We start from the raw sequence: 23,473 nt of genomic DNA, 5'->3' as shown, positions 1-23,473 counted from the left end.
GAAAGCACCAATCGGCGAAGGCTTACTGGTTTGCCTTTGCCAGCACACTTGAGTCTAGCTTGTGTTACAGTTTGAGTAAAGTTGTGCCTGCAGTAGTAATCGGCGGTTGTCGCATGTTTACCACAGATGTAAATACACATTGTTGTTTTTTATTTATTCTTCATCCTTGAATGTAAATTGACTATGGTGCTTTTCATTTATTGTGGATGTGAGTAAGACACATCACAAAGTAGGTGTTTAGTTTATTTAAATGTACATTCAAATAGATCCCTTGTTGGCAACATTGCACGATGCTTATCTACCCAAATCCCACAAGGGTATACCGCAGTGGTTCCGAAACTGTGTGCCGTGGCTCCCTGGGGAGCCACCAAACCTAGCCAGGCAAGCCGTTCACCAAGCACCTTAATGCATTTAATGTTTGAGGGTCTGTTGGCTTTTGTTAAACTAATTATACTTAAAAGCATGATGTCGATGATTTGTAAGTGACATGCCTAAAGCTGTAAACATAGTGCTTAATTGATGGCATTTCGAGGGAGATGACCTCCATATTTCACTGGATATCTACGTTCCAACAATCCCAAAGTAAGCGGAAGATGCCTGATTTATTTTGTTAGGCTCGTTAATAGTTTCATTCTTTTCCAAATGCATTTTACACCAATGCAAGTTATCAAGAAAGTACAGTTGTCCTGTCAATTAAACACACTAAGTATTATTAAGTATTGACATTTCTTTGAGTACACACACATTTCTAGACAGGCCTGCTCTCTCCTGGAGCACAGGGAAGTAAAACGCTATATATGGCATAATGCCAACATTTAGAAGCAAAAAAGAGGGACGCTTAGAAAAAAACTAGGAATTTATTTTACTTGCATTGATTTGGAGGTAATTTTAGGCAGGAGACAGCAAAAATAAAGCTTATGTGGTTTACAAAATCCTGTGACACCCTGCTGAGACAGGTGTGTTGGCACGAATTACATGGGTAGAAATGGAAGTGTATGCAAGTATTCTTCAAGTGCAGAAATACTTGGCAATGGGGCCTACAAGCATAGAGGTGCTATCTAGCACTGTAAGTGGGATGAAAAAGTTTGAGAGGGTACTCTAAATAAGGCATGGGCAAAGAAGTGTAACTAGGAATATTTTATTAGAGGCGCCGCCTTAGTAATAGGAAACACCCTGCGTATAGGATTATAATACCTTCATCCCAATCATTTTCATGGAGAAAAATGCAAGTACTCCGGAGGCCGGGCTAACATCACCCCACCCTCTCCCAAAAAATAACAGTGGGGAGCCATGGGCAATGGCCATTGGGTCAAGGGAGCCGCGGGTCAAAATAGTTTGGGAACCACTGGTATACCGGGTTGCTCATTTTGATATATACCCGGTAACCAGTCTTCAAAAACCTTTCAAAGCTCATCCAAAAGTCAACTCTGTATTTTTGGGAAAGTTTTGTGCAGATGTGACACCAAAGTTACAGGACAATTACAATCTACTTTTTCTAAAGACTATACAATCGATCATAAAAACAGAGGCACTGCGAAAACGTGTAGGGTGTGTTGTGGTGATTTTTTTGGATTGCAGAATGTGGATAAAGCCCTTACTAGTCAGATAAAAAGGGCTGTTAACCTGTTCACTGAACATATTTTCTGCTCCACTGCATTTGTGAATCCCTAAAGTAGTGGCCTTATTTTTTCGCTCCAGGCAAAGCTCCACCTTTCAACCCTACCTACTGCAAATGGCCCGATGAGAAATAGGTAAATTCATCATGGTTTAGCAAGTTAACCACTCACTGATGATATCTATTGTCACCTGCATGTCAAATTTCCAAATGCAGGCTCAGACGACTCAGCCTTTCATCTTTCTGAGGTCAGAAATTGAGTATGCAGCATTTTAAAATTAACACATTACTCTTTGGCATATTTGCATTTGTTGTTTGTGCAATGATGATTTTCGTGCTTGGAAGTTGGATTTGAAAAATGGAAGTGCTGACACCCTATACCAGAGTACTTTCTTGCTTCTGATAATTGCTGGTACTCTCAAATTAAAAGCATTACACATCTGCTGAGAAGTGCAGGTACTCTCCATCGCAAAATAAACAAGTTCAGGTACTCAGTACCTGGCCATTTAAAGCACTGATATACAGTGATTGTAAAACGCCTCTATGATTCAGTAGATACTGAAATTTCACATTTAGTAATAAACGTGTGAACGTGTGTCATATGGATACATGTGTCGAGTAGCAGGTTATATTTTGACTAGCATCGCAATACTCCAGGGGTGCGTTTCAATTAATTGTATCTTACTACAGGAATTTAACCCCTTCTGCTTCAGCTGTGGTTTTAAATACCTTAGTTAATAACTTATCCACATGAAAAATACATCATGCCATTAATCAAATGGATCGGGAGATACCGCGTAAGGTAGAATACTGGGACAATTCTGCTCTGAGGAAAAACCAAATAAAGAGATTCTTAAAATTTCCAACAGACTTAGACAACAAACTAAAGCCCTAACTCTATAATTATAGGATTACGCGTGTCACCAACTCTGTAGCCAAATTTTAGAATACGAAAACATTCTCTAGCAGCTGGTAAAGTGATACCCCATAGAGCACGAGGTCTTCCAAGACTTCACACAAAGTGCCGCAGCTATATGGGTTAGCTGTAGGAACGAATGGCATGTACCCCATTGCATACATTCTGGCGAAATAACACTGAAAATACTCGAATCTCATACTGCAAGGGAATTATTAAAGTCCAATAAACACCACTGTTGTCTTTTGAGATAGGTGGGCCTAAGGGCAACCTCATGGACAACCCTTCAATGTATACCTGCCTACACCTGCATATCAGTCTGTAAGAACAAACACGAAGGGTCCAAATATTTGGTGGACAGGCACTATATAAAAAATGCAAATGCTCGGACTACTCCGTGCTATTTACTCTCTTCAAATCAGAACTTGTGGTTTATGCTATGATGTTTTTTTCAAATTTATACCACGATGTTAGTTTGTCATGTACAAAGTTTAAAAACTATGGTATGTGTCCAAAACTGGGGTAGAAGGCACTCAATCTGTCCAGCAAGATAAACCCCAGTTTCAAAAAGACATCATGAGTATGGACAATACAGTCGCCTCTTTAATGTGATAGTAACATAGAACCCGGGAGGCTGTAAGCAGTAAGTTCTAAAGATAGGTAAGTGGTACTAAGGATGTAACATGGAATGTGACCAATGTTTCATAACAATAACTGTGAAAATATGTGCTTATTAGTACACTTCTTCCAATGAACATGTTTTTATTGGTCCACATTTATTTTCACTTGTATAGATGTTCATTATACATGTTATATACGAACACCAACTATATTAAACAATACGACACTATTTAAATCCGAGCATCGCTGAATGTACACATTGAGTAAAGAATACAGACATATGCACATAAGCAGGCTCACTGTGATCTGTGGGGTTTGTACCCGAACTGATCTATATACAAATCGTTTATGCTCACATTGTATCCTACCATCCTTATACGGGCCCATCTGAACAGGTCCCGGGCCTTGCCCACACTAGCCATCAACATAGTCCACTCCCCCGCCACCCTAGGCTTGTAAAACAAAAGCACAGCTTACCTCCGGCATCTCCAACATTTAAAAATATAGTTACAAAATATGTGATTTATATAAAAATTAGGAAGAGCAATAATCCAGTGCCGGTGCAGCTTGATGATGGTTGGCAGTGCTGAGCCTTCCAATGTAATACTCAGCCCACGAGAGGGACATAAAAATAAATATATATTACAGAAATAAATAGACACGGCTCCAGGCCATCCAGCGACGATCTCCTGCGGAAGGGCACGGAGCAGAGTGGGACAGACGCCCCCAAAAACTTCAACCACAGGTAAAAAGGGATCCGGCCCCTTTAAGAGTGAGAAAAGCAAACAGAGGTGAGGCCCTGTAGGGAAACCCCAGACAAGAGAGAGCAGGGGATATCCCTAGTTCGAACTGCAAGTTGGGGGCGTCAGATCAAATAGATTGATTCTTTTTTTTAAAGAAAAAAAAGATGGAAAAATGCCCCTTTCTGCCCCAGAAGACAACAAACACTTTCTTTTGTTGCTAGGAAACAGGAAATGTGCACCCCGTAAAACCGTCCCTCCGCAAGCGATATGGAAAAGGGACTAGCGGGCTTACTTACGTCATGGAAGGGGGGAGTCTTGTAAGCCATGTTGAGAAGGGAGAAGAGCTTACTTCGAAAGTGGAAGGAAAGGAAGAAAAGCCAGAAAAAAAAGAAGCCCCCTTGACCACAAAATAGAGACCACCAGATGGGTGTGTTCCCTCGCAATAAAACACAAAGAAGGGCTAAACCACAAGACCTAACCTGATAAACGAACCCTGGAACACGGAAGTAAATACTTGACAGGTGTTCCCATGTTAGCATTGGACAGCCAAACCTGGTTAGATATTCCAATCTTGTTTAAAGTTATACAACTGGACTGCTGGACAATATTATGATGGTGCGATGATTTTGAACGGTTAGCTGTCTTCAATCAACATAAAGTATAACACTCGTTTGCCCGTTTTTCCCCCCACATAAGAGAGCTGAATGGTGTGATATAGAATAGTATCCAGAGTCGCTAGGCTATTGCGAGTCCCTCTTCTATGTTTATTAATACGTTTCCTGCCCAGAGTACGAAGGCTGTGCTGCACTTCTTATTGTCCCCGTCCTTCCTTCCGGTGGACCCACATTGCTTTTCCGAATTGTCCCACCGCATTGCCTATTATCATATGGAGTATTGCTCTAAAAATATTGCATAAATAAAATTCCCCTCGCTGCTTGGCGTGTGTTCCTTGACCCCGGGGAATTAATGGAAGTTGTAGTAGTTCATATCGCAGAGCGGGGGAGTAATTGCCACCTCCTCTTCCTGTGCTTCTGGAGCCCTCCCCTTGGTCCTAGGGCCGGCCATATTTGCTTTGTTGCTGGGATTGGATAAGGGAGGGGGAGAAAGAGACACCCAGCGTACCCCCCTTCTGTACAACCCCTGGCATTGCAAGCGAGAAGCACCCCCCTGCTTGTACTAGCTACGGGCTTATGCATGTAACCGGGATTCCCACTGGAATCCTAAATATTGGGACCGTCTATGCTTATCCCCCTGAATGCCCTGCCTGGTCCTAAAGCCAGCCGTGTTTGACTTTCTTCTCGTCTTGCAGAGCACTATCTAGGAGTTATCCCTTTTAAAGAGATCAGGATAAACCCGCAGATTTCGATCCGAGCTACAGGCCAGAAGGTGGCAGACGATCTGGATCTTAAGGTGAGAAATATTAATGATGAGGCAGGAAACCCATCCTTCCACCAAGAGGGCCTGAATATGCGCTGCATGAGGCTTGTGAATTCCCCAGGTCCTAGAGCCAACCGTTTTCTTTAACCCCTAGAACCTCTATGCAAAGCGCTGGCTGTTCACAGGGTGACAGACACCGCCTAATAATCTGATTGGCGGGGCGCTCTTCGGCCAGCTCTTGCAGAAGAGGTCAATTGGTAGAAGAGAGGAACGTTTCCTCAAAGGCGTTCACCATTCGCGAGTGGTCTTCATTGTACAATCCTTGTTACTCCCCAATACTTATTTAATTATCTTGACATTGTTACAATAACTCTGGGCCAACGTTTCACCTCATTAGAACCAGTTGCAGTTACCAACTTTTAAATGGTATGGTCTTTAGTTAGATGACTGTAGCATTCACCAACTAAAAGCTAATCAGTCAACCTTTTCAGATGACCTGCAACTGCCTGCAAATTGTAGCTTTCGATCCTTCTGAGCTTGAAACTTTTTTGTTGAAATCTGCTAATTATGTAGAAGTTGATGACAGGGCACAATCCCTAAAACAAGCATTGGAAATGCAATAGGTCTCGCACCATTAGAGTTAGTGCTTTTAGAATTGTTTATGGGTTTTTTTGTAAATGTTTAGCATTTTTGTTTCCTGTAGCCAATGCGAAAGTATTACAAATAAAAAAAGCCATAAACATTTCTAAAAGCTCTAACTGAAATGGTCTGAGAACTATTGCACTGTGTGAGGGTGAGTGAGGGTGAGTGAGGGTGAGTGAGGGTGAGTGAGGGTGAGGGTGAGTGAGGGTGAGTGAGGATGAGGGTGAGTGTGGGTGAGTGAGAATGAGGTGTTGTGGGTGAGTGAGGTGTTGAGGGTGAGGCTGAGGCTGAGGTGTTGAAGTGTTGAGTGAGAGTGAGGGTGAGTGAGGAGTTGAAGGAGAAGTGTTGAGGGTGTGTGTGTGAGGTGTTGAGGGCTAGTGAGGGTGGGGGAAGTGTTGAGGATGAGTGAGGGTGAGTGAAATTGAGGGTGAGTGAAATTGAGGGTGAGTGAAATTGAGGGTGAGTGAGGTGTTGAGGGTGAGTGAGAGTGAGGTGTTGAGTGAGAGGTTGAGTGAGTGTGAGTGAGGGTGAGGGGTTGAGTGAGGGTGACTGAGGGTGACTGAGTGTGACTGAGGGTTAGTGAGGGTAAGTGAGGGTGAGTGAGGATGAGCGTGATGGTGGGTGAGGGTGAGTAAGAGTGAGTGAGGCTGAGGGTGAGGGAGGGCGAGGCATTGAGGGTGAGTGTTGGTGAGGTATTAAGGGTGAGTGAAGGTGAGTGAGAATGAGGGTGAGTGCGGGTGAGGGTGAGGCGTTGAGGGTGAGTGAGGGTGAGTGAGGGTGAGGGTGAGTGAGAGTGAGGGTGAGAGTGAGGGTGAGTGAGAGTGAGGGTGAGTGAGAGTGAGGGTGAGTGAGAGTGAGTGAGAGTGAGGGTGAGTGAGGGTGAGTGAGGGTGAGTGAGGGAGAGTGAGGGTGAGGGTGAGAGAGTGAGGGAGAGTGAGGGTGAGTGAGTGAGTGAGAGTGAGGGTGAGTGAGGGTGAGTGAGGGTGAGTGAGGGAGAGTGAGGGTGAGTGAGGGTGAGTGAGGGTGAGTGAGGGTGAGTGAGGGTGAGTGAGGGAGGGTGAGGGTGAGTGAGGGTGAGTGAGAGTGAGGGAGGGTGAGGGTGGGTGAGGGTGAGGGAGGGTGAGGGGTTGAGGGTGAGGGGTTGAGGGTGAGTGAGGGTGAAGGTGAGTGAGGGTGAGGGTGAGTGAGGGTGGGTGAGTGAGTGAGGGTGAGTGAGAGTGAGGGTGAGTGAGAGTGAGGGTGGGTGAGGGTGAGGGTGGGTGAGGGTGAGGGTGGGTGAGGGTGAGGGTGGGTGAGTGAGAGTGAGGGTGAGTGAGGGTGAGGGTGGGTGAGGGTGGGTGAGGGTGAGTGAGGGTGAGTGAGGGTGAGTGAGGGTGAGTGAGAGTGAGTGAGAGTGAGGGTGAGTGAGAGTGAGGGTGAGTGAGGGTGGGTGAGTGAGTGAGGGTGGGTGAGTGAGTGAGGGTGAGTGAGAGTGAGGGTGAGTGAGAGTGAGAGAGAGTGAGGGTGAGTGAGAGTGAGGGTGAGTGAGAGTGAGAGTGAGTGAGAGTGAGGGTGAGTGAGGGTGAGTGAGGGTGAGGGTGGGTGAGGGTGAGGGTGGGTGAGGGTGAGTGAGGGTGAGGGTGGGTGAGGGTGAGGGTGGGTGAGGGTGAGGGTGGGTGAGGGTGAGGGTGGGTGAGGGTGAGTGAGGGTGAGTGAGGGTGAGTGAGGGTGAGGGTGGGTGAGGGTGAGTGAGGGTGAGTGAGGGTGAGTGAGGGTGAGTGAGGGAGGGTGAGGGTGAGTGAGGGTGAGTGAGAGTGAGTGAGGGAGGGTGAGGGAGGGTGAGGGTGGGTGAGGGTGAGGGAGGGTGAGGGGTTGAGGGTGAGGGGTTGAGGGTGAGTGAGGGTGAAGGTGAGTGAGGGTGAGTGAGGGTGGGTGAGTGAGTGAGGGTGAGTGAGAGTGAGGGTGAGTGAGAGTGAGGGTGAGTGAGAGTGAGGGTGAGTGAGAGTGAGGGTGAGTGAGGGTGAGTGAGGGTGAGTGAGGGTGAGGGTGAGAGTGAGTGAGGGTGAGGGTGGGTGAGGGTGAGGGTGAGTGAGGGTGAGTGAGGGTGAGGGTGGGTGAGGGTGGGTGAGGGTGAGTGAGGGTGAGTGAGGGTGAGGGTGAGTGAGAGTGAGTGAGGGTGAGTGAGGGTGAGTGAGGGTGAGTGAGGGTGAGTGAGGGTGAGTGAGGGTGAGTGAGGGTGAGTGAGGGTGAGTGAGAGTGAGTGAGGGTGAGGGTGGGTGAGGGTGAGGGTGGGTGAGGGTGAGTGAGGGTTTTCTCTGCAACTGAATATTCTCTGTTTCTCACCCAGTGACTGTGCGAAGGGAGCAGAAATCATGTGACACACTGGGGCACCGTGTGAGATGGTAGGTTTGGATTGACCACACTTGCCACATAACGTAACATATTATTGGTAACTAAAAAAAGAAAACATGTTCTAACTTAGATCAAAATAATACTGCCAGAGAATGTGCTGCAAAATGTCACAACATTTTACCTTCTTGCACATTAGGTATATAACCACGCTGCTGGATTCAGTCCTGCATTGCAGCATAATCCTAGTGGCTCTGCCCATGGTAAATCCGAGTAGTGATTCGAGGGGTTCTACTTATGATGATGAAACCCGTATTTTGAAGGGACTCGTGAGTCATTTCGCATATTTCAAGTGTTGCAGCTGCATTTCTGTTTGAATGAAAGGTCCTGGCCTCTATAGACCAACGTGCTTTGTTAGCGCTGATGCAAGTCTGGTGGTCTGTGATTTGGCTATTTAAAGACCTGTGTAGATTGGCCGTTATGTCTGGATATATGTAACATGTATTGTGATATAGAATTTGGATTGCCAATTGTTGTTTTCTACAGTGCGTTGTCCAAACATGTTACATACACAGCACACTGTAAACAAGCCAGTTTACACCTCTTCCAAAACACAAGTTGCTATTTCACTCTCCGCCTCGACTGATGCCACGGGCTAGGGGTGCGTTATTTTGGGAAGCTTGTGGCGTTTTGGCAAAAAGTCTTAAATAGGTAAAAAGATAAAAAGTTCTGTGCGTTTAAGCGTTCGCCGGAAAACGTGTACTTTACCGAAACTATTAATATTGCCCAAGCTATTTTTCTCAACGCAAAAACACTTTCCTGCATTTTAAAAATGTTGCAGGAGATTTTTTTGGGGTGTCGCAAACATGCGTTTTTTTGTGCGCGAGTACACTAATTTGTCACTCATGTCGCTCAAGCGCATCGGAATGACCTCATTTTCAAAGTGGCAAAAAAAAAATATAGGAAGCATGACGTGTATACGGTTTAATTGAAAAAAAAAAAAAGATGACAAAACAACACAGCCAGCTGCGAGAAAATATTCCACCATACAGGTAAGTGTGGGAGGAAAACGTTGACTGTTTGAAAAACGCGTGAATTTTATGATGCTAGGTGAAAGTAAATAACTGGCTAATTTTTGGCAAACCCCTGCTTCTGTAACAAAAATCAAACCCATCCATATGACAGATTAATTAAATTATTCCTGGTGCCCGTTTTAAGGAGAAAAAATAAACAAAAAAGAAGCCGGAGGGAAGAGAGGGGAGGGGGGAGGAGAGCGAAAGGATCGGAGACACGGCGACACGGCGGGTAAAATAAACAAAAAAAAAGCCGGAGGGAAGAGAGGGGAGGGGGGAGGAGAAATGCGACACGGCGGGAAGGGGAGGGGGCGGAGCGGGTCAAATAAACAAAAAACAAGCTGGAGGGAAGAGAGGGGAGGGGGGAGGAGAAGTGCGACAGGGGAAATGCGAGACGGCGGGAAGACGGACATGCACGCGCCCGTGACTTTTAAGGTCAATGCGCATGCGCATAAGCTTAATGCGCATGCGCATTGACCTTAAAAGTCACGGGCACTGCAAGGAATCGCCACGATTCCTTGCAGTGCAGATAAAGAGTGGATAACTCGCAATACTCTCGCCTTGCTCGATGCGCATGCGCATCGACAGGCGAGACCTAAAAATATGTGGGGGCACTATGCAAATGACATCACAGTGTGTGGATTCAATCCATGACTGCATAGAAAGTGACATCAGATCTTAACACTTTACATATATAACAGGTCTATCATGAGTACATTTGAGCACATTATGTTATTTAATAAATGAGACTTTGCACTAGGGTTGTACCAAAAAAGTGATGCCATCCGGTGACAAATCAGGCCCTCAACTTATACTTTTAGTGACAGATTTATCACAGTATTGTGTTGCGCTTGCGTCACATGGTGTTGCAAGGGCCACACAATACTAATTTCAGATTTAACAAGCAAAGCCACCTCGCGTGTCCCTGTGTTGCTTGGTAAATCTGAAGTAACGTAAGACAACGCAAACAGCTCTCTTGCATTCCTCTGAGCTGGTAAGGCATTCAATGGGTGGAGCATGGGTTTTCCCACGCATCCGCCAATGGATTTTGGCACATTCCCAAATTTACCAAGACTGGCAAACCTGTGAATACATCAAAATGCTGTGCCTTTTCAAGGGAGGCGCCACGAGGAGCAATATCTTTATTCTTCTGCAGCTTACTTAAAAAGTGGGAAAATCCTCAGTGGATTAATTTTGTGTAAGTAGGTGTCCATTCCTGCACACAAATAATCGTGCAGCGCAGACACCCATGAACCATGGAGCGACTGCATTTGTGCTTAGCACCAGGTTGTTTGCCACCGAAGGCAAAGAGCAGGAATTGTTTGCACAGTCTGCATTTTAAAATGGGGTTGAGGCACCAGCCGCAGAGATCTTTGCATGCCCAATAAATCTCAGGTAATACGAATAGGGGTAAGATAGCTCTGAAGCCTAACACATTTGTTAAGGCATGGGTACTCACAAACGTTTTCTCGGGGGCAAAAATATACACTCTGGGGTGTGCCTGAGGCTGGAAACGATGCTGTGGCATTTCCGAGGTCACAGGGTAGGTTGGGAGATTATGAGGACACTAAAGAAAAACATACCCTTTCAAAAGATAACTAAGAAATGTTATGTTGTTGTAATTTTTATTCAGATCAGTCAAATTACAGAAAAAATGTGAAAGGTTTCATTAGTCAGCACAATATAGACAGCGTGTTCCATAAAGGAAATAGTACCTATCTCAGTCTAAGAGTCCTAACCTACCTACCAGCCTGCCAATCAAGCTCGCAACCTGGGTTTTATCATCGATGACCATCTCCCGATGAGACCCCAAGCAACTAAGGTGGCTGCTACTTGTTTTGTCATCCTTAAATGGCTGAGGAAAATCTGTGGATGCTGCCTGATTCCACAAAAAGAACTGTAATCCATGCCTTGGTCACCTCCCGCCTGGATTACGGAAACATCCTTTTTTTAGGAGCTAATAAGGATGTTATTCGCAAATTGCAAGTAGTGAAAAATGCTGCTGCTCACTTGGTTTGCCGGATCCTGAAAATAACTTCGGTCTCAAGTTCCCTGCGTGAACTCCACTGGTTGAAAGTGGAAAACCGCATTAAATGTAAAACTCTAACATATATGTTTAAGATAAAAATAGGCAAGGGCCCTGAATATTTGAATTCCATTGCCAAACTTTACATCCCTTCTCGCTCTCTCCGGTCAGCAAATCAAGCACATTTTTCGGTCCCGAGTTATAGACTGGCCCAACCTTGTGGAATTTTCTTCCTTTAGGACTGAGGAATGAGACCAGTCTTGTTCACTTTCGCAGATCTTTAAAAACCTGGCTATTCAATCTATAGGTCCTACCTACCCCTTTTGTGTATATTCAGGCGGTGCCGGGAAACCCTTGGGTAGCTGTGTGCCTTATAAAAGCAAAATAACAATAACCTAAATAAAAATCTATAAAGGGTTCTCTTTGAAAAAGAGCAAGATTCTGGACCTTTAAGTTAGTCAAAGTATGAAATCCCCATTAAGAGTAGGTCCAGAAACTCAGCCGAGATCCCCAACAATTTGCAGTAGCAGCTGTTAATTAAATCAAGGACATATAATCACAGCAGTAGCTATGATCAACTGCAGGACAAAGTGTTACCTGCAAAAAGATCAGGGTATGAGGAAATCGCTGTTAGCGGTAGCACACAGTAATCCGGGTAAGAATAAAGGAAAATAATGCATAAAGCATCAAGGGTAAGATGGCAGGGAGAGGAAGAATGGCATATCCTCTCTAACAAGGAACACGTATATATGGGAACATAAAACATTTTCAGAATTCAGCATGGTTCGTCCAATGTAAACAGGTCTTCCAATGGTCTGTCATCTCTCCTTCCATTTCCCACAGTAAACAGTCAGGCCGGTGAGAAGTCATCTAACAGTTTCTAATATGTCTTGCACTAGATGCATGAGGGAAGGTTCTCATGAAAACCTTTGCAGGCCTATTCTGTTAGCTGTTGTCAGTATCCCATTGTGTGGAGAAAGAGAAAGGGCTAGTCGAAAGCAATTAAACAATTCTATCAGTAAGTCTTGATGAGACCATGCAAAATGATATCTTCAATAAGCTCAACATTGCCAATACTCTATTCATTATAAAACATAGCAGAATACATTGTTTAGTGAAATGAGGAAATTATATGGTCTGAGGAAGCAAAGAAATACATTTCTCTTAGAGCAGCACATTTTAAAGTGATGAAGGATTTTACAGTCCGAGTCGAAAAATATTCTCGTGCCTTGTCCTAGAAGCATATTGGCTATAAGAGCCTACTACTTTTTTTAAGCAGCACATTTATTTTTACACATTCAAGAATTCATCTTCTCGTATAGTTTAAAGCTACGTGATTTATTTATCACATTTTAAAGAGGCATTTTCTATGTTTTCTCTTTCTCGTACACGAATAAGACATGTCTTTCTAATTCTAGCCTTTGTTTATACAGTCAATCCTGGTTGATCTATGAGCAGGACAGTGCTGCTGTTTAAAAATAAAAGCTGAACTAGCTGTAGAATCCAAGCCCAGAATCACATTACAATGTTTCTGGGTTAGCAGAATTAGCAGTAATGGAACTGATACATCTTTCTCTCCCTATTTACCAGGGGTCAGAATAGATGATCAGAGTCCCAAGGAAAGGTCTGCCCGGTCACTGGCAGCCTGTCGTCCTTTCTTTGAGTACCAATGTCCCAGAGAGATCTGTGTTTTGTATAGTCCCAGTTTTTAATCATAGTAGCATAGAGAGTTAATGTGTCTTTTGTAAAGCACACCATATAACAAGCCGATTACATATTTATATTTTATATAGCTAGGTAAGTGGGATACTGCTTTTAACACAGACATCCTTTTGTTACTTGTGGTTCATAAATTGTAATCCTTCTAATGTAGCACAGTCAGCTATTAAGGACATGTGAATCCTACACCTTGTAACTCTCACTGTCTTTTGTAACACATCCTGTACATTGATTTATACGCTTACATGATTTATTATCAATGTATCATGTGTATGTTAGATGTAAAACACTTTGACACCCTGCATTGGGATGAGTAGCGCTATATAGGAAATAAAACAAAATAGTGGTATTTAAATTATTTGTGTAAATACTAGGACAGACCAACACAACTGACAATCTTACAGTGCATGGGTATCACTTATATACAGGTACTGGACAAAGCGAAAGCCGTGCCTTTCTTTAAGTATCTTTTAAGTGTTATGCTGTGCACCTTTGTTTCCCCTCCATTGTAGGTGTGAAGCTCCAGATACTTACCAACCATGATACTCTAACAAAAGGAGATCTAATGTCCCCTTAATTTCAGCCTTTGTAATGGGCCTAGCCGGATTCTGATAAGCCCCCTCACTGCCTGCATATTGTTGCTTGGAACAAAAGCAGACAACATGTGGGCGCTACTGAATGTGTCCCAATGTCTTAAAATTTAACCAGGATGAGTTTAGCATATTACAGGGGGGCCATCCTCTTTGCAAGGTGGATGGTGGCCATCCAGTGATTGTGGGTGGATACCATCTACCCGCGTGTACACCTTACTTGTGCCCTGGTTGATGGATTATGTGGCAACTCAATGCGTTTGTGTAAAATGCAGCTGCCACAGAATCATCATTCTAGTGACCCTAGTTGTAGGTTGTCTATTGAATAGTAATTTGGAAAAAGTTTGGAATAAGGCTTCCATATTTGGTAGATCTCATTCACAGCATGTAGCTAACAAGGCTGATATTGACTACTGTAAAAACCTCTGTCTCTTCTAAGAAAGAGATTACAACAGGAGGGCCACTTATAAGATTCTTCCTCAGTACTAAATATATTGACGGTCAAGTGCATTTCACAAAGAAGAGGCATTTGACAATTTAACATCAATCAACCTCCCTTTAAGCAATTAAGAGGCATTTTGGCGACAAAGCTGCTTAGTGGCTCTGTCTCTTTTATGCCCATTTGAACAGGGTTTAGATTTGTAGCCAACAGCACGTTGAGTGCAGGACTTGAAGTTCCTCTTTTCACATGGTGCATAGGCTCAAATTCTAGCATGCAAGGTTCTCTTTTTAAAGGCCAAGACTTCTCTGACGAGTTGTGCAAGACATGGTGCCACTTGGCAACTGTTGGGTGAGTGTACCCCTCTTCAGAATGCTGTATGCCAGGTTAGATGGATTGCAGACTCATAAAATCTCATTTACCCCATGGTAAAGATGGAATGCTTGGTACAGTAGACTCAGTAATACTTCGTCCAGTGACTGAGTTTATCTTGTAACACTTACAAACTTGTCTGAGACACAAAAGCTGCTGTGAAGGAAATGGAGGACTGACTACAACTTAAACTGGACCCAGGATGAACTGCAAATATGTGTTCTTCAAACCCGACCACAAACAACAATATCTGTCTCTATCCTGAGAAGTGTAAACTATGTTTGCTAATTCACAGTTTGTGAGAAGTTGGCCTGGTATATGCTGTCCACTAATTAAAGTGGGCACCTTGCACCAGTCCAAACAACTCTTCTGGTGATTTACGAGGTCAAAGACAACCTTACAAAGCTATCCAAGTGGTTGGTGTGGAGAGCAGCTTTCACGCTTAGTCTTGAAGGAATTTTAAGCAGATTGTTTTACCAGAATGCAACTTTATAGTATTGGTTAAATGAAAGGAGAACCACACAGTAGTATAAAAATATGTATTTATTAATATAACATTATCTAGTACGTCACATTATCTGCTACACGTAGATAATCATAAACCACACAATACTTAAGCACAGAAATGACAGTAAATAGCACTAAATCACAGTGGGCCCCAGGGGGGACCAAACCATATACTAAAATAGTGGTATAAGAACCACGACTTGAGTCAAGACAGTGTTGAGAATACGTAGAATCGTTGGGAACCCAAGGAACCACCCAAGGTGAGTAAATAGGGACCCCACGGAGGATGGGTGCAGTGTGGGAACAAACTGCTTGCTCCTTACAATTCTATGGGAAAGTCGCAGTTGAAGTTTTTGAGTTTAACCGCATCGATGTGGCGAATTTTCCCGCTGTGCGCTAAGCGCAAACGGAAACCTATGCGTTCGTGACGAGCTCAGCTCGTCATGAGCGTACAAGAGGTGTACCTCATGACGAGCTGAGCTCGTCATCAGCGTCGATGTGGTTAAGGACCCTTCTTAGTGGACTTCGAAGAAACCCTGTGGAAGATAGGAGGTTGGAGAGCCAACCCACCCGTAGATACCGAGGTACCCAAGTTACCTATCCCAGGGAAGCTGGGTGCATAGGTGTGGAGTGGCGTCAGAAATCGCTGTCGAACCCAATGGAGGACTTTGAAGAAGCGCCACTGCTGGAAGGAAGAAAAGTGTCAGTTGGAACCCAAAGGTGGATTCTTGTCAAGAAGTACCTGAAAGCAGAGGGGACAGAGTTTCGAGCACTCAGGAGTGACCAGGGGCTCGGTAGACAAATGCCCACCAATGTCTGGTGCTTCAGGTGCGTTCATGGAGTTCTTGACTCTGCAGCTACGGGGACCAGGAGACGTCAAGGACGACCAGGAGCTGGATACGAGCTGTGCCACGAAGTAGGTCGAGTGCTGAGGGGTCTGTGTCCGGCGGGAGCACCGACAAGCCTTGGCAATGGCAACCCACGCAGAAGGTCAAAGATGTGTACTGTTCGGACCAGCAAGGTCCAGAAGACTCACCACAGCAAGGGAAGTCAGGGCAGGCCTGGAGCAACCAGAGGAGCCTAAGAAAAGCAAAGGTGACCCTCAAGTGGACTTGCAGGCCAGAGGCACAGGAGTCGCAAGAGGACCTTGAGCGATTTTACCAAACAGCCTACAAAGCACTCGGTGCGAGGAGGTCGAAGTCCTTGGTAGGAAATGGTGCCAGAGGTTGGGACTACTCGGATCCCAATGCACTTGTTCAGGAAACGCCAACAAGCATATGCACTTGCAAATGTACACGGTGCTCAGGGGTTTGGGTATTGCAGCCCCCACGGAGGATTATGACCTCACACTTGGTGAGAGGGCAGCTTGGATCTCGAGGGACGTAGAACCCACCTCCTGTTTGCTGAATCCTTTGGAGTCCATAGGAGCTCAGGGTCAGCAGACGGGACAGCAGTGTTGTGGTGCCTGGGAATGCAGGGGAGTGACTCCTTCACTCCAAGGGAGATATCTTCGGTTGTCCTTGATGCTCCACAGGTCCCCAACAGATCCTGTACAGTGCACGGGCTCAAACAATGCTTCAGACTGAGAGAGAGAGACGAAGTCGGGCGGCGAAGTCCAGAGTGTCCAGACGGTCGAATTACAGTGGTTTCTGGTTTGGAATCATGTCCACGTCGAATCGAAGGTCCTACAGCCTGGCAAGCCCTTAAGTACCCAAGGAAGAGTGTTGGCAAGATTCAGGGGACCCTCCCAGGGGAGGGTCTGGACTGTGAAGAGGTTACTCACATGTCCTTTATCCAGTTTCGCGCAAATGCGGGAGCTAACGGCTCCCAGGACTGGTTTGAGCTGGACTATGCACAGGGACACCAAATGTGCCACTAATGCAGACTCAGTCACTGACAAGTGCACCACCCAGCCCATATACTCTAAATCCTGTCTTGGGAGGTATTCACTCCACCCTGTGACAGGATGCCTGTTGTTCTGCCTTCCCCCTGCTCGAGCTTGGCTCAGCAGCAGGAGGTCGTAAATGTTTCTCTGGTCAGCAGTAACCATTTTGTGCTGTCTGGGACTAGAAGGCTGGAACCGGGAACAACAGGTACCCCACGAAGCTCGCTTCTGAGGGGTGGAATCATACCTCCCACACCGGTTACTGGTGTGGGAGGTATGGTTCCAACATGCTTGACACCAAAAAACTATAGGGTTTGTTTGAGCCGTTTTAGAGTTGGTCATCACGCGGTTGCATAATGCCACTCCATATGTCGTAAATGGCTGCTTCACTGACAACCTGGGAGAATGGACTCCGTAGGCTGCAGAGGTGTCCTGCTCCTGCAATGCACCCTCTCACTTAGAACCAAGCACCCTGCCATCTCTAGGAGAGACTTACAGGTTTTAAGTGCAGTGACCCTTACATATAGTTAACCTATATCTCAAGTAAGTGGTGCATGCACCAACTTACACAGGCTGCAATGGCAGGCCTGTAGTTTCATTTTGCATGGCTTCTCATGGGTGGCATAATACATGCTTCAGCCCATGGAGGCCTCTGGGGTACCAGTGCCCTGGGTACAGTGTGCCATATACTACTGCCATATACTAGGGACTGACAAGGGTACCCCAGTATCCAATCTGCAGTATACCGAAGTACATGGCATAACAGTTTAAGGAGAAAGCAGGATCCCAGTCAGACTAAAAAACAGTAAAACAGTATTACAATTAGCAACAAGCATTTGCAATGAAATGGGTGTCGCATTTGCGAGAGTTCAACCTATTGGCATTGTAATTGACAATGCCTTTTATTTACGTTGTAAAAACCAACACATAAATAAAAGGCAGTGCCATTTACAATGCCAATGGCTCAAACTCTAACAACTGTGAGACCTATTGCACTGCAAATGCTTTTTTGTGTTCTATTAGAAGATACCATAGTTACAGTCCTGGGTAACGCCCATATCCAGATGGTGCTCATGTACACAATAGTTGGGAGACCTTTTGAGGCGTTAAGTACACGGGGAGGCGAGGTGGGGGGAAATAGGCGGGGTAGCCACACGGCACATTGAGTTACTGTCAATCACAAATCCATTGGGGGTTTGCAGTGGTGTGGCTGTATTCAACGTAAGAGTATGTTATGTAATGGAGGGTGGGTCTTCGTATGCAGTGACCTCCATTTAAACTATGGGTTCACTGAAACGAACCACTCTGTGCCTTGTTTTTGTACAGTGTCCCATCTACTTCAATTTCGTCGGTAAGGCCTCTGTGGCCAGGCAGTGTCAGGTTCGTAGGTCTGTACAAGCTGGCAGGACAGTGCCACGTTAGAGAGATTAACGAGGTGCAACTGCTGTGTCCGGTCCATGAGTATGAAAGCAGTAGCTTCCAGGGCTAGGTCTGTTTGTCTGCACATCGTGGCTCCACAACATTAATTCTACAGTGCCAGGTTCGTAGGTATGCACAAGGTGGCCCTGCAGTGTAATGGTTGCGAAGATGCACAAAGTGACACAGTTGTCAAGTTCGTAGAAGGCGGTGGCTCCATATTCCCAGGTCTATAGTTCTGCAGGTAGTGGCTTTGATGTTGCTGGCTTTTTATACGTTGCCCAGCATTAAATAATGACCCTGAGCCAGCTTGCAAATGCTTGTTATACAAGTGGCAACCCTATAGGCAACTGGAAAGTAAATCTCAAAGCAACACTTTGTGCAGGTGTGCACCACCTTTGGGAACCACGCATGCACAAAGGGTTGATAAATCTGTCCTTTATTGTTCACTTGCTTACAGAATATGTGTCATATACACAGCATGCTCCACTACAGAGAGCTCCAGGAGGAGCTTGAAATGAGGCTTCCACGGCAGCCAGCTTTTCTCGTACTTTGTAAAGAGACGGGAACTTTTTTCCACAGCTCGCGCTCGGCAGGCAGCGGTGGTTATATTGGGACATAAAAGGGTCAAGAAATAAAACGTGGTCACAGCTTTGTGTTTTTAGAATACACTTCCATACCTCCCGAAAGAGAAGTCTGGCTTAGGTGTCGTTGCCAAGTGCACTGCTCGCCACGTTCCGCCCTCGGTGCTCCGGATGGAATAGGACGCGGCCATTGCCTTGCGGAGGTCAGAGGTCGCCGTCGGAAGTCATGGGAACCGCTTGCGCGCTCCAGCCTTTTACCACAAAAATTACGAGCCTTTGGTAACCAGCTCAAGAATTACTAATATGTTCTAATTATACCCTCAGCCCCTCGCCTATCACACAAGATCGTTGATAGCTCTTTGTCGCACATTTTTTACAGCATTCGGAGCGAATATTTTTAGCAATGTTGAGATTCAGCTGCAGAGCGGGTTACTGTTCCCGCCCGTGAATATTTTGCTTTAAATATTATCCTTGGTCAATGACACTGTACATATATAGTAAATCTGAATAGTATTGGCCCAGGGCCAATCCCCTAGGAAACATTTTAGTCAAGTAGGTATTTATGGTATTTAAACAAGCGGGCGGGGAGGGAAACTGAAAGCGCGTGGCACAATAGCTACTCGTGCACACACGCTTACGTACTAAGCATGCGTGCTGCCAACCTTGCCTGGGACATGGGCGGGGATGGAGCGTGCAGCAGTGCCCGGGGCTCCTCTGAGCTGAGGGAGCCCCGCGTGTTGCAGCCCGCCTGAAAGAGCGCACCCCGCAGAGAGAAGCCCCACGGAAGCCCATCACGCCCAGTAAGTGGGGCATGCTGTATGTGTGAAGCGCGCGGCATGCTGTATGTGTGAAGCGCGCGGCATGCTGTATGTGTGAAGCGCGCGGCATGCTGTATGTGTGAAGCGCGCAGCCTGCTGTATGTGTGAAGCGCGCAGCCTGCTGTATGTGTGAAGCACGCGGCATGCTGTATGTGTGAAGCGCGTGTGACCATTTACAAAAATGATATTGCAGGAGGATGTCTTGCCTCGGAAGCGGAACAGGAGATGTGCACAGCGCGTGGCTCTATGTGCGGGTGCACCTGCTCAATTCGCCAAAAGCTCTGCGCGTGCCCATTTCCTGTCCCACTTCCGAGGCAAGTCCACAACAATAAGCCTCGCTGGCGACAGCGCTTCGCGCTGCGTTCGCCAGGCTCGACCTAATAAGCCTCACTGGCGACAGCGCTTCGTACGCCAGGCTTGACCTAAAAAGTGGGGGTAACCATAAGAAGCAGATCCTACATAGTTGGTGAGAGATTTTGGTTAAGGACTTTTGGTGAGTTAAGGAATAACACTTCTGATAGAAATTACTGAAAGATTACTGGACCAGGTAAAGCTGAGTCAGTTTTAACCTCAATGATCATGTAAGAATTGCATAGCGTTGTTCTGTGTGGCATACGAGTTTATAATGCTGGGTGGTGTGGAACCAAGCAGATTAGAATTTGGTGAGACCTAGCAATCAAAGGTGGAGTATTGTAGAATCTCCCTTAACCGCATGCGCGCGGCGGCTTTTCCCGCTGTACGCGGCGCTTTTTAAAAACGTGCGTTACATGACGAGCTCAGCTCTTCATCAGCGTGCGAGCGGCGCAACTCATGACGAGCTGAGCTCGTCATCAGCGTCGAAGTGGTTAACAGCAAGAACAAAAGTAATATTGCCTGTAAGTTTCAGTCTCTCGCATAGGTGAAGGTGAATCTTGGCCACTCCTCTGTACAAAACTGCTTAAGCCCAGTTTGAAGGATTTTGATTATGCACAGCTGTGTTTAGGTGTCGCCACAGCATCTCAGTAAGGTTAAAATCTAGACTTTCACTTGGCAAACCCAGAACTCTAATACTTTTCTTTTTCACTCTTAAATATACTGCTATGTCTTGCATAAATATCCTATTGCATAATGCACTTTTGTCTAAGGTTTAAATGTTGAACTGATGGTCTCACATTTTTCTCAAGAGTGTCTGACTATAGCGAGGAATTAATGGTTGACTCAATAACTGTGATGCATTCAGATCCAGAGACTGCATAGTGGGCCCAAATCATCTCCCCCCACCACTATGCTTAACAGTTGGTATGATAAAATTGTAGTGATGTACAGTGCTTGGTTTTCACCAAATATGTTGTGCATTACAGCCAAACATCTCCACTTGGGTGTCATCTATCTGGAGAACATTATTCCAGCAGCCCTGTACATTCAGGTGCTGTTTAGCAGAAAGGATTTTCTCCTGGCACCCTCTCCACAAAAGATATACCTCCTTTTTTTCCAAATTGTAGAATCTTATTGACAGAAACTTGTAGATCACTGGTTTTTTGCAATCTCAAGCAGAGAGTATGGTGTGATCTTGGGGTGAATTTGTTGGAGCATAGACTCCTGTGTAGACTGGCAATGGTCTTAAACCTTCTTCATTTGTGAATAATCTTTCTCACTGTTTGACGATGGACTTCATATTGTTTGAAAATAGCTGTATAACCCTTCATAGAATATTGGGCAACAACCATTCTGTCTGAGTCTTTTGCCGGCATCCTTTTACCTAGGCATGATTTAGTACCACAAACTGGGATTTATCTACTGTTTAGACTTGATGAGGACCAGATGAAGTTCAGATATTTATTACTATTTAAAACCTAGAATCTTAACATGCCGTAACCTTTTTTTCACAAGTCTTTTGCTAATAATGGGCGAATTGTGCACCTTGATGTCTTGAAGTTTACAGTGTGCTTTTTTCTACAGACATGCTAAAAGGGAATACGTTTGTAAAGGTAAACTGCTTATCTTTTTTTCTCACACCTATCTGTCATCCAAATATAGGGGCCGGTTTTTCCGCATCCTCCGGGCCGGCGGAAGCCACCGCCGGCCCGGAGGATGCGGAAAAACCGCTGCGGAGCCTCAAAAGACCCACCGCCATATTAGGATGGCGGTGGGTCTGGGATTGCGTCCGCAGCTTTTCCGCCGCGGTCGCCTTCCGACCGCGGCGGAAAAGCTCTAACATGGCTGGCGGTGTCTATGAGACACCGCCAGCGATATTAGAATGGTGTAAAAGACATGCTTTTCCACTGCGGCTTTTCCGCCGTGGAAAAGCATACAGAGTTTCACTTCTGGGGCCCATTGCGGGCCCCCTGGTGAAGGGGGTGTGGGGGGAGCACAAGGGGGGTACCTATGGTACCCCCCTGCATTTGCGTGCACAAAGCAGCAGGCACTGCGCGGTGCCTGCCGCTTTGTGCATGCAAATGCGATGCATGCATTTTTAACCTTGCGGCAGGTGCTGCTTGAAGCAGCACCCGCCGCAATGTTAAAGTTAGAGGATGTGACCACATCCTAATCTGCTCAGAGGGAACGCCGCAGCCCCTGCGGACGTTCCTTCCTCCTCAGGGGTCGCGGAGGGACTCAAGTCCGTCCGCGATCATAATCTGCTCCTAAGTGTGAATTGGGCAACGCACTTACTTAAAAGCTTCAGTGGCTCATCGCCTAGCTTGGGTGGTGCTGCAGTTAGTTTTTCCTTTTCTTGAAATGAATTGGGATAGCATACCTTTTAGGTAATTTGTTATCCAATTAATCGCTTATTTAAAATACAATGTCTTAAATTCGGGCTTGATCTCGATGTCCTGTTTTTTAGCACGTTTCTGCGAGACAAAACATTGACTTCTACTTAGAAATAGACACTTGTAGTGCACAGTATTTGCTGTCAACAGCAGGCACTTGTGTTCATTATAAAAGCCTAAGGTTCTTGAATATCCATGCATCAAATAATATTTATTACATTTTTTTAATAATACAGTTTATTGCCTACATCCAGTGGCCAACGGATGCAGTACTAACCCATACAATTTAACTTGTAATTTTCCCCTTTCCTCCACCTCCCCTTCCCAAATATGATAAATCTGGTGTGGTGAAGTCTTGTATTTCGCTATGCACTGGCCTGTCCCTATCATGGTCTACATATGAGAATTGTGATTGATTCTACGGAATAATTTTCAGCACTTCAGATGGCAGGTATGTGAGGAACGGGGTCCAGAAATCTTCAGCAAAGTCCTGCTTCCTCTCCAGAATGATAGTGAGTTTCTCCATCCCCCAAATTTCCCTAATACAAGATAACCAGTCCCTTGATTCAGAATTAATCACTTTTTCACAGAGGGGTTTTAAACCCTGTGTTGTGGCACATAAAGCTAGTGACATTTGTCTTCTCACTGAGTGTAATGAAGACGTTTTCCTGTTATGGAATTCAAAAAGCGTGTAGGCAGAAAATTAGGGCTGGGGGTTTGAAGCATTGCACTTGACCAATCCAAAGTGTCTGCCCAATATTTGTAATTTCGGATGAGCCAATATATTGATTCCTTCCACAGCCTTGCGGCATAAGATCGATTGATGCTTCTCCCACTCGTGAAGTTTAACTGGCGTGTAGTATTAATATAAAGCAAATTTAAAAATCAATTCATTTCCCAATGTGTTCCTTGCAGAGTTGGATGGTGCAATGTAAATGTCGCCCAATTCTTTCTGCCTTAGCGAATGTCCCAGCTCCATCTCTCCATGTTTCAGTTCTGTCGTCTTTTCTGTAGTATTGGGATGTTGCAGCATTTTATATAATTCCCAAACCATT

General features: G+C 45.4%; 2 protein-coding genes across 3 annotated transcripts in view; one reads left to right on the top strand and one right to left on the bottom strand.

Moving 5' to 3' along the window:
- The window catches only part of ZNF646 (zinc finger protein 646), a 141,343-nt gene extending 137,205 nt beyond the window's left edge, over positions 1–4,138 (bottom strand). For both annotated transcript variants that reach the window (XM_078652490.1, XM_078652489.1), the window contains exon 1: positions 3,630–4,138. The gene's annotated coding sequence lies outside the window, so the exon portion shown is untranslated. The remainder of the gene's footprint in view (positions 1–3,629) is intronic.
- Positions 4,139–4,922: 784 nt separating this feature from the next.
- The window catches only part of ZNF668 (zinc finger protein 668), a 57,464-nt gene continuing 38,913 nt past the window's right edge, over positions 4,923–23,473 (top strand). The window contains exon 1 of the mRNA XM_078652488.1: positions 4,923–5,305. The gene's annotated coding sequence lies outside the window, so the exon portion shown is untranslated. The remainder of the gene's footprint in view (positions 5,306–23,473) is intronic.

This window comes from Lissotriton helveticus, chromosome 7, assembly GCF_964261635.1.
Source record: "Lissotriton helveticus chromosome 7, aLisHel1.1, whole genome shotgun sequence".
NCBI lineage: Eukaryota > Metazoa > Chordata > Amphibia > Caudata > Salamandridae > Lissotriton > Lissotriton helveticus.
This window is presented reverse-complemented; position numbering and strand designations above follow the sequence as displayed.